Here is a 2,668-nt window from a genome sequence, read left to right as displayed (position 1 = left end):
TTCTGTGATCTCTTTGGCAACTGCATTCTCTCTCTGGGATCCAGCCTCTTCCTACATGCTATGGGAACCAGAGAGGTGGATAAAGACCATGTCAGCAGTTGAATATAATAATATGCTTGGGAAAAAAAAAAAAAAAAAGACTCCCAGATGGAGAAAAAGTAATTTTAGCATAAAAAGTCCCGGGTGAAATTTGCTGTGAAAAATTTTCCCCATTAGCCAAAAACATGAAGACCAATCCATTCCTAAAGCAACAACAGTCAGTAAACTTGTCCCTGGATTTCCATCTCATTCCCTTGCCACAGGAGCGAGTGGAAAACGTTTGGGCTCATTTTGTGCCTGTGTCAATGGCAAATGTCTATAGAGTGTGTGTGTCCTTCGACCAGATCCTAGCTTCCACCACTGCTCACCTCAGGTTTTTTGCTTCTTTGTTTCTTAACTTGCCACAGGTGACTTACCTGATACTTAATCTGTTGCTACCCATCACCTGGTCCAGTCTCTTGCTGCTCTCAAGAGAGCCGGGCAGGTGGACTCAAGGGAGCAAACTCCAGAAGCCGGTTAAAGTTAAAAGTAGACCCTACATGTACGTAGCCAGGTCCAGGGTTGGGAGATTCCAGTTTCTGAAGTTGTTAGAGGTCACTGTGGTGTGTGTGTCGGGGGTGGTGGTGGTGGAGGCAGTTCACATCTTTGGTCGTGGTGCCATTGAATTGGGTCAAGAGTTCTTACTGTGGCACAATGGGCTGGGTGAATCTAGGCAAAGTCACTGAATCTATAGACTTGGTTCTTTATTCATATTCAGGGGAAGATGGTAGAAAGCTGGGGAGAGAATCCCTGAGAAGTTTGTGGGTCTGGAGCCCAGAGGTGGGAGTATGAGAGACCATTCAGGAGAGGTTGAGATGACCTCAAACGGGTGATCTCACAGACGACACCTGCCATGTCTGCAAGGTCCTTGGAAGCCCTCGACACTGATGTTTTCCTGTGTCTTCTGGACTTCGGTGGTTCATTAGTTGTCTGTTTCTAAGATACCCTGGACCCCCAAAAAGAGGGTCTAGAGTTCCTCTACTCAGCTAAGGCATTTTCCATATTTTCTTAACCAATATATCCCCTAACAGAGTGCACAATATCCGGTAGAAACCATTGCAGCTATTAACAAAAAAAAAAAAAAAGACTTTAAAGTATGATGCAAGAGTGGCCTCATCTTGTCATCTTTTCCCTCCTTTGATTATTTTACATTTATCATTTTCAAAATAACTATTTATTTGTCATAAGGTGTGTGCATGCTTCTTTGCCAAACCTTACATGATGCCCCATCATCGACCAGTTAAAACTCTCGGCATGAAAGCCATGATTCTTCACAACATGGCTCAAGTCTTCCTCTCCAATCTTATCTCCAGTGACCTTCTCACACTCTGACTACTCTGGAGCCTGCAGAGATGGGCACCCAGCACACCCATGCCTTTATGTTCCTTCTCTCTCCTTCTGGAGATGTTGGGTCTCCACAGCATAATTTCTCCACCAGAACCCCGTTCACTTCTTCTGCCCCTCTCCACCTTGAAAGGCACCTATCCTCTTTCCCCACAGTCCTAAAGCCAACTTTACATAGTCTCATTGCTATGGGGTGGGGTGGGGTGGTGGTGGGGAAACCTAATTCACTACCGTTGAGTTGATTCTGACTCATAGCGACCCCTCCTTGGATTTCCAAGGTGGCATCTCTACAGAAGATCTTGCCTGGTCTTCCTTCCGAGGAATTGCTGGTAGGTTTGAACTGCCAACCTTGTGGCTAACAGTCAGATGCCTTAGGCATGATGCTACCAGAACTCTACAACCTCTGATTAGTTAACTTTTCTTTTATATGCGTCTCAGCCTCCCAACTGCTATAAGTTTTGGGGCAATAGGGCTGGTTCTTACACTTCCTTTAGACTTCCCATGCTGCCTGGTCAGTGAATTGTCATTCACACAATGGATGTTGAATTCTTGTGGCACCTGAACCCTTCTGAGGATGTGCCAACCGCAAGCTTTCTTTCAGTGTCTCCTACTTGTAATTCTTGGCAGGGTGAGGAAGTCCCCATTTCTACATGTCCCCCCTGCCCTCAGGGCTGAAGGAAATTCCACCAGCTTCCATTGCATCTAGATGCATGTCCAATTCCTTGCCAAGTGGAATCAGTTTTCCAGTCACGAGCCAAGGAGAGCAAAGACTTTCTAAACATTCCTTCCAAAATGCCTGAATCTATCACATTGAGAATGGACCGGAGTCATGAAAGAAAAGCAATGGTGTAGCCTGAAGCCAGGCCTAAAGAGAGTGAAGCCAAGAGTTAGTACATCTATTTAATCTTATCATAGATAGACAAATTGAATTATTCAAAGTTTAAAATGGAATTTTTGAGCAAACGGGCCGAGAAGAAAACTCTAGATGTCTTTCAAGTGACACATTTTCTCTGAAAAGTCTTGGTTTGTCAACTTTCTCAAAGGAAATCAAACTGAGACCCTCTCTCCAGTGATGCCCCCTAGGAAAAAGAGACGAGAAAGACTTACTATTGGTAATTGAAGAATTGAAAACAAAATGAGTTTTCAAGTCTTAAGAAAGCAACTGATAGCATTTTAGATAATTCATAGTGACTATTCCCAGCACATGGACTAGGAATATGTACACAAACATAGGCCCAAGTGGGCA

The sequence above is a fragment of the Orycteropus afer genome, unplaced genomic scaffold (assembly GCF_000298275.1).
Source record: "Orycteropus afer afer isolate SDZICR_OR568_19922 unplaced genomic scaffold, OryAfe1.0 scaffold01113, whole genome shotgun sequence".
Lineage (NCBI taxonomy): Eukaryota > Metazoa > Chordata > Mammalia > Tubulidentata > Orycteropodidae > Orycteropus > Orycteropus afer.
This window is presented reverse-complemented; position numbering follows the sequence as displayed.